The 14,027-nt window shown below is 46.9% G+C and overlaps 1 protein-coding gene across 3 annotated transcripts in view; it reads left to right on the forward strand.

Moving 5' to 3' along the window:
* The window catches only part of MKNK2 (MAPK interacting serine/threonine kinase 2), a 91,838-nt gene that overhangs the window by 27,771 nt on the left and 50,040 nt on the right, over nucleotides 1-14,027 (forward strand). The gene's annotated exons all lie outside the window — the stretch shown is intronic.

Below are 14,027 nucleotides of genomic sequence, written 5' to 3' on the forward strand. Positions count from 1 at the left end.
CACGATTGGAAAACCCTTGATGTACCAAAACAATGGAAACCCCCCATAAATGACACCATTTTGGAAACTAGACCCCCTCAAGGAACTTATCTAGATGTGTGGTGAGCACTTTGAACCCCCCAGTGCTTCACAGAAGTTTATAACGCCCAGGTGTGAAAATAAAAAATCGTGTTTTTTCAACAAACATGATCTTTTAGTAACCAATTTTTTTTATTTTCTCAAGGGTCCAAGAGAAACTGGACTCCAAAAGTTGTTGTCCAATTTGTCCTGATTACGCTGATACCGCATATGTGGGCGAAAACTACTGTATGGGCACACGTCGGGGCTCGGAAGGGATGTAGTGACGTTTTGGAATGTAGACTTTGATGGAATGGTCTGCGGGTGTCATGTTGCTTTTGGAGAGCCCCTGATGTACCTAAACAGTGGAAACCCCCACAAGTGACCCCATTTTGGAAACTAGACCCCCTAAGGAACTTATCTAGATGTGTGGTGAGCACTTTGAACCCCCCAGTGCTTCACAGAAGTTTATAACGACCGGGCGTGAAAATAAAAAAATCGTATTTTTTCAACAAACATGATCTTTTAGTCCCCATTTTTTTATTTTCCCAACGGTAACAGGAGAAATTGGACCCCAAAAGTTGTTGTCCAATTTGTCCTGAGTAGGTTGATACCCTATATGTGGGGGTAAAACACTGTTTGGGCGCATGGCAGAGCTTGGAAGGGAAGGAGCACCATTTGACTTTTTCAATGCAGAATTGGCTGGAATTGAGATCAGACGCCATATTGCATTTGGAGAGCACCTGATGTGCCCAAACAGTGGAAACCCCCCAATTATAACTCCAACCCTAGCTCTAACCCTCGCCCTAATGGGAAAATGGAAATAAATACATTTTCTTTTAATTTTATTATTTTTCCCTAACTAAGGGGGTGATAACGGGGGGTTTGATTTACTATTTATGGCGGTTTTTATTTTTGGCAACTGTCGCACGCTAAAAGACGCTTTTTATTGTAAAAATAGTTTTTGCATCACCACATATTGTGAGCTATAATTTTTCCATATTTTGACCCACCGAGTCATGTAAGGTCTTAATTTTTGCGGGACGAGTTGACGTTTTATTGGAATCGTTTTCAGGCACGTGACATCTTTTGATCGTTTTTTATTCCGATTTTCGGGGCGCAGAATGAACAAAAACCAGCGTTTCATAAATTTTTTTTGGGGGGTGCATTTACACCGTTCCGCGTGCGGTGAAATTGATAAGACGGTTTTATTCTTCGGGTCGGTACAGTTACAGCGATACCTCATTTAGGTCAGTTTTTTATGTTTTGGCGCTTTTATTCAATGAAAACCATTTTATATAAAAAATTATTTTTGCATCGCTTTATTCTGCAAGCTATAATTTTTTTTTTATTTTTTTGCTGATGATGCTGTAGGCGGCTCGTTTTTTACGGGACAAGATGGCGTTTTCAGCGGTACCATGGATATTTATATGCGTCTTTTTGATCGCGCGTTATTGCACTTTTTGTTCGGCGGTATGATAATGAATCATCATTTTTTGCTTAGTTTATTTTTATTTTTTAAGGGGTTCGCTAAAGGGGTTAACTAATGGGACCGTTTTATTGGGCGGGTCGTTACGGGTGCGGTGATACTAAATGTGTACTCCTATTAATTTTTTAATTTGCAAAAATGAATTGGGGAATTTTTTAAAAAAATTTATTTTTACTTTTTTTTTTTTTTTAAATAAATTTATTACATTGTCCCAGGGGGGACATACCTGTCATGTGACAGATCGCTGATCTGTCACATCACAGATCACTGTGACAGATCAGCGGTCCCCGTCGCCATCTTGGATTCGGGGACCTGCAGGGATGGAGCCCCCCGCAGCAAAGCTGCACATTGCGCTGCTGTGGGGGGCTGTTGTGAGTTCATTTTCCGGTCCACCAGTTGAGTTCGCCTTTCAGGCTCCCTCTGGTGGTAACTGGAGGTAGTGAGGCTGATTTAATCAGTAGAGATCTGCCACCTGATAATGTGGATTCCTTGGACCTCTGGAATCTGATTGGATTTAAGACAGCCGACACCCTACTCTGGTGCTGGTGATTCCTTCTGCTTGTCAGGTCTTGGTTCTCCGCTCTGTTTCAGTCAGCTCAAGCTAAGTTTTTCTGCTAATGTTCACACTTGATTTTGTTGTTCTATTCAGTTTTTTGTGTGGTCAGCCAGCCCCGGCTGGGGCTGTGCTCAATTTCCACTCTTATTTATCTGTATTTGCCAATTTGCTTTTTGTCCCTTAATAGATTGGCCTCTTTTTGCTCTCAGAATATTTCAGAGTGCTGATATAGTGGGAGAAGTCTAGTGACTTCAGGGTTAATTTTCCTATCAGAAGTGTTGGACTTTATTTTTGTAGGGTTTTTTGCAGATTGCAGACCGTGTCTTTCCTATCCTTTTTATTTAGTTTTGGCCCCATTGTTTGCTCAGCCTATTTTCCCTCCTGTGTTTGTGCTTTCATCTTGTTTCACTGTCAATACATGTGTGGGGGCTGTCTTTCCTTTGGGGTCTGCTCTGGGGCAGTTAGTTTTCCCCTTTTCTTGCTTCAGGCTTATTTAGTCCTCCAGCTGTGACGAAGCGTCTAGGACAATCGTAGGTACACTCCACGACTGCTGCTAGTTGTGTGGTTAGGATCAGGGATCTGCAATCTGCATTGTTACCAACCTCTCTGGTTTTCTGTGATTTAGCTTGTTTTGTTTTTTTCTCCTCGGTGACCCATTGTCATGTCGGACGCTGTTCACACCACAGCGTCCGGCAGGCAGAGGTAGTTCCACCTCCAGCCACTATAGCCTCAGTGGCGCCGGCTTGATCTTCAGGCTCTCGGGGGTTAATCCTGCTGGAGACCAGGTTGGAAGGTTAGTCACGCCCACGGTCTTTAAATAGTCATACTGGCATATGGGCGTCGCCGATTATAGCTTGTGTTTTCATACCAAGTGGTTCCGGTCTGGAGTGGAGGTGTTGCAGAGAGAGAGAGATTCGTATCTGGTGTCGTATGATCCGTCGTTATCCTTTCTCCTTCCCATATTTGTGTTTAGTTGTGCCCGGTTCACATTACTGTATATTCCTGTGTGTGTGCGGCGCAGTGCAGTTTAAGTTCTCCCTGTCTGTCTTATTTGTGTGGGAGCTTTGGTGGTGTGTCTCCTCACTGGGTGGAGGGTTAAGTGCAGGGCTGAGCAGGAGATAGGGAAAGGGTGGAGGCTCAGGCATTTGCACCTTCAGCAAAAACCCTGGGTTGAGGGTCAGACAGGGTTTCCCCTAGTGAAAGGGACACCACAGGGGCCCCAGGTATTTCTGCCTTAGTTGTCCTAAGCCCCGCGTGACATTATAATCGGCCCACATTTTTTCAGGAGTCCATGGATCCCATGGATTCCATAACCCGCCAGTTGGCGGCGCTGTCCTTACAGGTCTCCGAGTTGAAAGGGGCAGTTCAGCAGCAGGGCCTGGTAGTAGCAAAGGTGCAAACGGCATCTGCAGGTACCGGTGCAGAGCCGAAATTTCCGCTGCCAGAACGATTTTCAGGCGATCGCAGCAAATTTGTCGTATTTCGGGAGGCCTGCAAATTATACTTCCGCATGCGGCCAATCTCCTCAGGTAATGAGGCCCAGCAAGTAGGGCTGGTGTTGTCATTACTGAGTGGTGACCCCCAAGCATGGGCATTTTCCTTACCAGCTGACTCTGCTACATTTCATTCGGTCGATAATGTTTTTTCTGCCCTCGGGCTCATTTACGATGACCCTGACCGACTGGCTCTAGCGGAATCTAAAATCCGCGCCCTCCGCCAGGGGGAGCGCTTGGCAGAGGACTATTCGGAATTTCGCCGCTGGGCTGTAGACACACAGTGGAATTACCCAGCACTGCGGAGCCAGTTTATTCATGGGGTATCAGGGAGGGTGAAACAAGCCCTCCTGATGTATGAGACTCCGGCATCATTGGAGTCTGCCATGAGTTTGGTGATACGTATTGATCGCCGTTTTCGCCAGGGGGCACAGGAGACGCTACCTCTGGGGGAAAGCAGAGGTGCAGGTGTGGTTGAAGTAGATGAGTCCCCTGAACCTATGCAGATTGCTGGCGTGGCACAGGTTCAGCCTCGCGCTCCGGGATTCCGGAAGCCCAGAGCATGTTTCTACTGTGGTAAAAGAGGTCATTATGTTAACGTTTGCCCGGTACTACCTAAGAGGGTCACATCGGCGGAAAACTGTTAAGCTCAGAGGGTATGGAGGAGACCCAACTGAGCGTATGCATATCCTCCATGATGGTATCTCAATGTATGCTCCCTGCCAAGGTTATTATCGCCGGCAGAGAGCTACCTACAGTGGGGAAAAAAGTATTTAGTCAGTCAGCAATAGTGCAAGTTCCACCACTTAAAAAGATGAGAGGCGTCTGTAATTTACATCATAGGTAGACCTCAACTATGGGAGACAAACTGAGAAAAAAAAATCCAGAAAATCAGATTGTCTGTTTTTTTTTCATTTTATTTGCATATTATGGTGGAAAATAAGTATTTGGTCAGAAACAAAATTTCATCTCAATACTTTGTGATATATCCTTTGTTGGCAATGACAGAGGTCAAACGTTTTCTGTAAGTCTTCACAAGGTTGCCACACACTGTTGTTGGTATGTTGGCCCATTCCTCCATGCAGATCTCCTCTAGAGCAGTGATGTTTTTGGCTTTTCGCTTGGCAACACGGACTTTCAACTCCCTCCAAAGGTTTTCTATAGGGTTGAGATCTGGAGACTGGCTAGGCCACTCCAGGACCTTGAAATGCTTCTTACGAAGCCACTCCTTCGTTGCCCTGGCGGTGTGCTTTGGATCATTGTCATGTTGAAAGACCCAGCCACGTTTCATCTTCAATGCCCTTGCTGATGGAAGGAGGTTTGCACTCAAAATCTCACGATACATGGCCCCATTCATTCTTTCATGTATCCGGATCAGTCGTCCTGGCCCCTTTGCAGAGAAACAGCCCCAAAGCATGATGTTTCCACCACCATGCTTTACAGTAGGTATGGTGTTTGATGGATGCAACTCAGTATTCTTTTTCCTCCAAACACGACAAGTTGTGTTTCTACCAAACAGTTCCAGTTTGGTTTCATCAGACCATAGGACATTCTCCCAAAATTCCTCTGGATCATCCAAATGCTCTCTAGCAAACTTCAGACGGGCCCGGACATGTACAGGCTTAAGCAGTGGGACACGTCTGGCACTGCAGGATCTGAGTCCATGGTGGCGTAGTGTGTTACTTATGGTAGGCCTTGTTACATTGGTCCCAGCTCTCTGCAGTTCATTCACTAGGTCCCCCCGCGTGGTTCTGGGATTTTTGCTCACCGTTCTTGTGATCATTCTGACCCCACGGGGTGGGATTTTGCGTGGAGCACCAGATCGAGGGAGATTATCAGTGGTCTTGTATGTCTTCCATTTTCTAATTATTGCTCCCACAGTTGATTTCTTCACTCCAAGCTGGTTGGCTATTCCAGATTCAGTCTTCCCAGCCTGGTGCAGGGCTACAATTTTGTTTCTGGTGTCCTTTGACAGCTCTTTGGTCTTCACCATAGTGGAGTTTGGAGTCAGACTGTTTGAGGGTGTGCACAGGTGTCTTTTTATACTGATAACAAGTTTAAACAGGTGCCATTACTACAGGTAATGAGTGGAGGAAAGAGGAGACTTTTAAAGAAGAAGTTACAGGTCTGTGAGAGCCAGAAATCTTGATTGCTTGTTTCTGACCAAATACTTATTTTCCACCATAATATGCAAATAAAATGAAACAAAAACAGACAATCTGATTTTCTGGATTTTTTTTTTCTCAGTTTGTCTCCCATAGTTGAGGTCTACCTATGATGTAAATTACAGACGCCTCTCATCTTTTTAAGTGGTGGAACTTGCACTATTGCTGACTGACTAAATACTTTTTTTCCCCACTGTATATCAGTGTTTGTGGATAGCGGTTCCGCTACCAATCTCATAGATGAGGAGTTTGCACACACCGCTGGGTTTAAGATCGAAAAACTTCCTCACCCCATACAGGTGGTGACCATTAATGCTGTTCCCCTCCCTCAAGGGGAGATTACTGAGTTTGTGGCAGAGGTGAAACTCCACATTGGGGTCCTACATTCTGAGTCGGTTACATGTAGGGTCCTCCGTAATCTCCCAGCTCAAATGGTCCTGGGTTTTCCATGGCTGTCCAGGCACAACCCGGTAATTGATTGGAAAACTCAGGACATAGTGCAATGGAGTGGTTTCTGCCAAGACAATTGCTTGGCCACATGTGTGTCCGCCGTGACGCCCAGCCTGCCGGAGGCTTTGCAGGATTTCGCGGATGTTTTCTCTGAGAAGGGTTGCTCAGAACTGCCTCCACATAGAGCCTATGACTGTGCGATTAGGTTAAAACCCGGGGCCAAATTACCTAAGGCCAGGATGTTTAATATTTCTGGTCCTGAGAGGCAAGCTCTGAAAGACTACATCGTGGAGAGTCTGAGCAAAGGACACATCCGGCCTTCGTCCTCGCCTGTAGCCGCGGGGTTTTTCTTCATTAAGAAGAAAGATGGGGGGTTACGGCCGTGTCTGGATTTCCGAGAGTTAAACCAGATTACTATCCGTGATCCCTACCCAATGCCGTTGATCCCGGATTTGTTCAACCAGGTAGCGGGGGCGAAATGGTTTTCCAAGCTGGACCTCAGGGGGGCGTATAACCTCATAAGGGTCCGTCAGGGGGATGAGTGGAAGACGGCGTTTAACACTCCTGAGGGTCATTTTGAGAGTCTGGTTATGCCGTTTGGGTTGACCACCGCGCCTGCCGTTTTCCAACATTTTATTAATGATGTATTTGCTCATGTCCTGGGGAGATTTGTGATTGTATACCTGGATGATATCCTCACTTATTCTAGCGATCGGGACACTCATTTGGAGCATGTTAGGCAGGTGTTACAGTTGCTCCGGGAGAACCAGCTCTATGCTAAGCTGGAAAAATGTTTATTTTTTGTCCAGGAGTTGCCCTTTTTGGGATATATTGTGTCCGCAGCCGGTTTTAAAATGGACACCGCTAAGGTGCAAGCGGTGCTGCAATGGGAGAGGCCGGAGAGTCTGAAAGCACTCCAGCGGTTCCTTGGGTTTGCGAATTATTATAGGAAATTTATAAAACACTTTTCGACTGTCGCCAAACCGCTCACGGACATGACAAAAAAGGGTGCCGATCTGGCGAACTGGCCTGAGGTGGCTATACGTGCATTTGAGCGTCTGAAGAATAGTTTTGCTTCAGCCCCCATTCTGGTGCAACCAGACATGTCTAAACCTTTTGTGGTAGAGGTTGATGCGTCGGAGGTGGGAGTGGGGGCAGTACTGTCTCAAGGCTCGTCCTTGAGCGAGATGCATCCATGCGCCTACTTCTCCAAGAAGCTGTCGCCGGCCGAACGGAATTATGATATCGGCAACAGGGAGTTGTTGGCCATCAAACTGGCTTTTGAGGAATGGCGACACTTCTTGGAGGGGGCGGCTCACCTTGTCACAGTTATCACCGACCATAAGAATCTGCTCTATCTGGAGTCGGCCAAGCGTCTCTCTCCTAGGCAGGCTCGCTGGGCATTGTTTTTTACTCGTTTCAATTTTCTTGTGACGTACCGTCCCGGGGCTAAAAACACCAAGGCGGATGCTTTGTCTAGGTGTTTTCCGGGGGGAGAACCTCGGGAAGAGCAGGTACCCATCCTCCAGAAAGGGGTAGTGGTCTCGGCTCTCACTACGGAGGTAGAGGAGGAGATTGCCGAGGCCCAAGAGGAGGTACCACCAGGACTTCCAGCCAACAAATCATTTGTACCCCTGCATCTTCGGCTTGAGGTGTTGAAGGAACACCACGATTCGGTACTGGCTGGTCATCCAGGGGTGAAGGGCACCTTAGAGCTGGTATCGCGTCGTTACTGGTGGCCCAAAATCCGGCAGGACGTGGTCTCGTACGTGGCAGCTTGCATCACGTGCGCTAGGGCTAAGTCACCCCGAACCCGTCCTGCTGGCACGCTACAGCCTCTGGGGGTACCCAATAGGCCATGGACAGAAATCTCCATGGATTTTATCACTGACTTGCCAGCCTCGGCAGGGAACACTGTCATCCTGGTGGTGGTTGACCGTTTTTCAAAGATGGCGCATTTTGTGGCGTTGTCTTCTTTGCCCAATGCTAAGACGTTGGCTCAGGTATTTGTGAAGGAGGTGGTCAGACTCCACGGAGTACCATCTGACATAGTATCTGATAGGGGTACGCAATTTGTGGCGAGGTTTTGGAAAGCTTTTTGCTCAAGGTTGGGGATCAAGTTGTCACATTCATCGGCGTTTCATCCACAGTCTAATGGACAAACTGAGCGCATGAACCAAAATCTAGAACAGTATTTACGATGTTTTGTGTCCGACAACCAGGAGGAGTGGTCTACTTTCCTTCCTCTGGCCGAATTCGCGTTAAATAATCACCGCCAAGAGTCATCAGGAGAGTCTCCATTCTTTTGTGTGTACGGTCAACATCCTCAGTTTTGTACCTTACGTCAGGGTGACTCCGGAGGTGTCCCGGAGGAGGATCAGCTAGGAGCCCAATTGTCATCAGTCTGGAGGCGGGTGAAACAGCGTTTGTTGAGCATGAGTGCCAGGTACAAACTGGTGGCTGACAGTAGACGCGTGCCAGGTCCGGACCTGTGTGTGGGTGAATGGGTGTGGTTAGCTACGAAGAACATAAAACTCAAAATTCCATCTTTAAAACTGGGTCCAAGGTTTATTGGACCTTTTAGGATTTCTGCCATCATTAACCCAGTGGCTTATCGGTTGGAACTTCCTGCTGTGTACAAAATACATAACGTTTTTCACAGGGCTTTATTGAAAAAGGTGGTAGGCTTGGTGGACACGACGCCGATGCCACCTCCAGTCATGGTGGATGGCGATTTAGAGTTTGAGGTCGCCAAGGTAGTGGACTCTCGAGTAGTACGCCGTACTCTTCAGTATTTGGTGCACTGGCGGGGGTATGGTCCGGAGGAGAGGTCTTGGGTTCCAGCCTCAGACATACATGCGGATCGGCTGGTCAGTTCTTTTCACCGTCGTCATCCGGACAAGCCGGGTCCTATGAGTCTTGAGGGCCCTGGGGTCCCTCGTAGAAGACTGGGTACTGTCATGTCGGACGCTGTTCACACCACAGCGTCCGGCTGGCAGAGGTAGTTCCACCTCCAGCCACTATAGCCTCAGTGGCCCCGGCTTGATCTTCAGGCTCTCGGGAGTTAATCCTGCAGGAGACCAGGTTGGAAGGTTAGTCACGCCCATGGTCTTTAAATAGACATACTGACATATGGGCGTCGCCGATTATAGCTTGTGTTTTCATACCAAGTGGTTCCGGTCTGGAGTGGAGGTGTTGCAGAGAGAGAGATTTGTATCTGGTGTCGTATGATCCGTCGTTATCCTTTCTCCTTCCCATATTTGTGTTTAGTTGTGCCCGGTTCACATTACTGTATATTCCTGTGTGTGTGCGGCGCAGTGCAGTTTAAGTTCTCCCTGTCTGTCTTATTTGTTGTGTGGGAGCTTTGGTGGTGTGTCTCCTCACTGGGTGGAGGGTGGAGGGTTAAGTGCAGGGCTGAGCAGGAGATAAGGAAAGGGTGGAGGCTCAGGCATTTGCACCTTCAGCAAAAACCCTGGGTTGAGGGTCAGACAGGGTTTCCCCTAGTGAAAGGGACACCAAAGGGGCCTCAGGTATTTCTGCCTTAGTTGTCCTAAGCCCCGCGTGACACCTATTCATAACAGAATAACCAGCCATACCGCAGATTCTAGGGTACTCAAAAGCAGGAAATAGTTGTTAAAAAAAAAAAAAAAAAGTGCCAGAATTTTTTATTTCTCCCTTTTTTTTTTTTTTTTTTTTTTTTTTTCTGGGGCCGTAAGAGGATTTTTTTTTTTTCTTCCTAATGGAGATTAAGCAATTGTCTGATTGTGTGGAGCAGCTCGCAGCTGAAGTGCAGGGAATTTCCACCTACCTCATTCAGTCACATGTTGCTGAACCTAAGATCCCTAATCCTGATGTGTTTTCTGGGGATCGGTCTGAATTTAAGGAATACTTGTAAATTATTTCTGGCCTTGAAGCCTAACTCATCGGCGAGCTCTGTGCAGCAGGTTAAAATTCTCATCTCCTTGCTGCGCGGCGATCCCCAGGATTGGGCTTTTTCTCTGACACCTGAAAATCCTGTTCTGACTAATGTGGATGCATTTTTTCAGGCCTTGGGGTTGTTGTATGATGAACCTAATGCCGTTGATCAAGCTGAGAGAACCCTGTTGGCATTAAACCAGGGTCAGGATTCTGCAGAGATATACTGTCAAATTCTGAAAGTGGGCGGTCCTTACTACATGGAATGATGGTGCATTGGCAGCTCTTTCGGAAGGGTTTATCAGAGACCGTAAAAGATGTTATGGTGGGATTTCCTGTTTCCTCTGGTCTGGATGATTCTATGTCATTAGCCATTCAAGTTGATCGGCGTTTACGTGAACGTAAAACTACACGGGAGGCGCTGCCACCTTTTGAACAAACTCCTGAACCTATGCAATGTGATGGGGTTTTGTCTAGGGCGCAACGTCAGGAGTTTTGAAGGCGTAATAAGCTGTTTTTTTTCTGTGGAGACGTCTCATACTATTTCTGTCTGCCCTAAATGAGAGAAACGTTTTGCACACACTTGCTGTGGGCAGTGTACAACCTAAGTTCCTTTTGGCAATTACTCTGATCTGCTCCTTATCCACGTTTTCTACTAAGGCTTTCATGGATTCAGGAGCAGCGTTGAATCTGATGGATTTGGACTTTGATAAACGTTGTGGTTTTTCCATGACGCCCTTGCAGACGCCTATTCCTTTGAGGGGTATTGATGCTACTCCTTTGGCGGAGAATAAACCTCAGTTTTGGACCCAGGTGATGATGTGAGTTGCCCCAGACCACCAAGAAAATTGTAAATTTTTGGTGCTGCATAATTTGCATGATACTATTGTTCTGGGTTTTCCCTGGTTGCAAACTCATAATCCAGTTTTAGATTGGAAGTCTGGGTCTGTGGTGAGTTGGGGTTGTCAGTGTGTTCTAAGGGACGAACCTGTTTTCTCCACCTCTCCTCAGTCTCATGATATTCCTGATTATCTAGCCGATTTTTCTGATGTACCGTATATACTCGTGTATAAGCCGAGCTTTTCAGCCCATTTTTTGGGGCTGAAAGTCCCCCTCTCGGCTTATACACGAGTCATATACCGGGGGGGGGGGATCGGCGGGGGAGGGGGAGCGGGGGTGTCAGATCATACTCACCCTTCTCTGCAGCTCCCCTGCTTGTTCTATGTTGTCGGCGCTGCTCTCTTCCTGCTTCAGCTGTCAAATGGTACCCGCTCATTAAATATGCGCATATTTAATGAGCGGGTACCACGTGACCGCTGAACCAGGAAGAGAGCAGCGCCGACAACATGGAACAACAAGCAGGGGAGCTGCAGAGACAAGCGCCAGGACCCGGTGAGTATGAACGGGGGGGAGGCATATTCACCTGTCCCTGCGCTCTGCTGTCTTGCGTCCTCTGCAGTGACATTCAGGTCAGAGGGCGCTATCGCTCTCTGCCTGCACAGTCACTGCAGAGCACAACGCTGATGAGCAGGGGGCAGCGACTGAGGGGAGTATACAGGTTTTTGTTTTTTTTGTTTTTTTTGTAAGGGAGGCAGCGGCAGCAGCAACATGATGGGGCCACTCACTGTGCAGCAAAGCTGGGGCCACTCACTGTGCAGGAAAGCTGGGGCCACTCTCTGTGCAGGAAAGCTGGGGCCACTCTCTGTGCAGGAAAGCTGGGGCCACTCTCTGTGCAGCAAAGCTGGGGCCACTCACTGTGCAGCAAAGCTGGGGCCACTCACTGTGCAGCAAAGCTGGGGCCACTCACTGTGCAGCAAAGCTGGGGCCACTCACTGTGCACCCTCGGCTTATACACGAGTCAATAAGTTTTCCCAGTTTTTTGTGGCAAAAATAGGGGGGTCGGCTTATACTCGGATCGGCTTATACTCGAGTATATACGGTATTTAGTGAGAGTAAGTCGGCATCTTTGCCTCCTCATAGGAGTTATGACTGTGCAGTTGAGTTGATGCCTGGGTGTAAATTTCCCAAGGGTCGGCTTTTCAACTTATCAGTACCTGAGCATGATGCTATGCGGTCCTATATTAAGGAGTCGTTGGAGAAGGGTCATATTAGACCATCCTCGTCACCTTTAGGTGCTGTTTTTTTTGTTTTTGTTTTTTTTTTTTGTTTTTTTGTGGCCGAGAAAGATGGTTCATTAAGACCGTGTAATGATTATCGTTCCCTTAACAAGATGACGGTTAAATATCAGTACCTGTTACCTCTGATGTCTGATTTATTCTCCAGAGTTAAGAGTGCCTGCTGGTTTACTAAGCTTGACCTCAGGGGGGCGTATAATCTTATTCTCATCAAGCACGGGGATGAATGGAAGACGGCGTTTAATACTCCGGAGGGACATTTTGAGTACCTGGTGATGCCTTTTGGGCTCACTAATGCCCCTTCTGTGTTCCAGTCCTTTATGAATTATATTTTCCCTGACTTTGTGGATAAGTTTTTGATCATCTATCTGGATGATATTTTGATCCTTTCTAGTGATTGGGATTCTCATGTGGAACACGTCCGGACTGTGTTCCGGATTTTGAGGGAGAATTCCCTGTTTGTTAAGGGATCGAAATGCCTCTTTGGTGTACAGAGGATTTCATTTTTGGGATTTATCTTGTCTCCATCGACTATTGAAATGGACCCAGCCAAGGTACAGGCCATTTATGATTGGGTTCAGCCTACTTCTTTGATGGCCCTCCAGAGGTTTTTGGGTTTTGCTAATTTATAGGTAATTTTTCTGGTATTGTCAAACCACTGACTGATCTGACCAAGAAGGGCGCTGATGTGCTGAATTGGTCTCCTGAGGCTGTCTTAGCATTTCAGGAGCTTAAGCGGAGATTTACGTCAGCTCCAGTTTTACGGCAACCTGATGTCTCACTTCCATTTCAGGTGGAGGTAAATGCTTCTGAGATTGGTGCAGGAGCGGTTTTGTCCCAAAAAGACCCTGTGACTTCTAAGATGAATCCCTGTGCCTTCTTTTCTCGAAAGTTCTCCCCATCTGAACTCATCTATGACGTGGGGAATCGGGAATTGTTTACCATGAAATGGGCATTTGAGGAGTGGAGACATATCTCAATGGATTTTATTTCTGATCTTCCTGTCTCTCAGAGAATGACTGTTATCTGGGTGATTTGTGATAGATTTTCGAAGATGGTCCATCTTGTACCACTCCCAAAATTGCAATCTTCCGCTGAGTTGGTGCCCTTGTTTTTACAACAGGTGGTTCGGTTACATGGGATTCCTGAGAACATTGTATCTGACAGAGGAGTCCAGTTTGTTTCCAGATTCTGGAAAGCCTTTTGTTCCAATCTGGTAATTCGGTTATCCTTCTCCTCCGCGTTTCATCCCCAGACCAATGGACAGACTGAGAAAACAAACCAGACCTTGGAGTCTTATTTAAGATGTTTTAGATCTGCTTATCAGGATGATTGGGTCTCATTTTTGCCCTTGGCCGAATTCGCACTGAACAATAGAGCTAGTTCTGCCACTTTGATGTCACCCTTTTTCTGTAATTTTGGGTTTCATCCTCGATTCTCTTCAGGGCAAGTGGAATCTTCGTCTTGCCCAGGTGTGGACACTGTAGGTGAGAGAATGCAGCAGATATGGGACCAAGTGGTGGATAAGTTGTCACTCTCTCAGGAAAGGACCCAGCGATTTTCCAACCGGCATAGGACCATTGGTCCCCGGTTTAAAGTGGGTGATATGGTTTGATTGTCATCTAAGAATATTCCTATGAAGGTTGCATCTCCAAAATTTAAGCCAAGATTTATTGGACCTTATAAGATTTTGGAGATTCTTAATACTGTTTCTTTTCGATTGGCTCTTCCAGTTACGTTCAAGATCCATAACATATTTCACAAGTC

Source organism: Dendrobates tinctorius, unplaced genomic scaffold, assembly GCF_039654945.1.
Source record: "Dendrobates tinctorius isolate UK_male_01 unplaced genomic scaffold, ASM3965494v1 ptg000011l, whole genome shotgun sequence".
Lineage (NCBI taxonomy): Eukaryota > Metazoa > Chordata > Amphibia > Anura > Dendrobatidae > Dendrobates > Dendrobates tinctorius.